The sequence below is a fragment of the Pygoscelis adeliae genome, unplaced genomic scaffold (assembly GCF_000699105.1).
Source record: "Pygoscelis adeliae isolate BGI_AS28 unplaced genomic scaffold, ASM69910v1 Scaffold917, whole genome shotgun sequence".
Lineage (NCBI taxonomy): Eukaryota > Metazoa > Chordata > Aves > Sphenisciformes > Spheniscidae > Pygoscelis > Pygoscelis adeliae.
In genome coordinates this window covers 51,192-51,563 of record NW_008825097.1, presented here as the reverse complement: position 1 = coordinate 51,563, position 372 = coordinate 51,192, and positions in this window count along the sequence as shown.

Genomic DNA, 372 nt, shown 5'->3' with positions numbered 1-372 from the left:
TCCCGGTGAGGGGGTTTTTTTTTTTTTTTTCTTCCCTCTCTCTCTTTTTTTTTTTTTTCTGGGCAGTTCCTTCTGCAAAGGAAAAAGCTGAAGAGAGCTATTTGGAAGCAAGTTTGTGCAGCTGGAGGTCCCATCCCAGCCCCGCTCGCCCTGGGTCCTAGTGCTGGCTGCGCTCCTCCCAGCAGCCTCTTCCCTGCTGCAGCCGGGGTTATCGCTCCCACGGCTCAAGATGCTGCTACTCAGTCCCAAGCAGGTCGGCAGAGTAAATACGAGGAATTAAGTGTTTTAGTAACATCTACTGCTCTTCAATCTTCTGCTGACAGATCTTTTACTGAATGGCAATGATTAAAAATGTGAAACTATCTAACACTC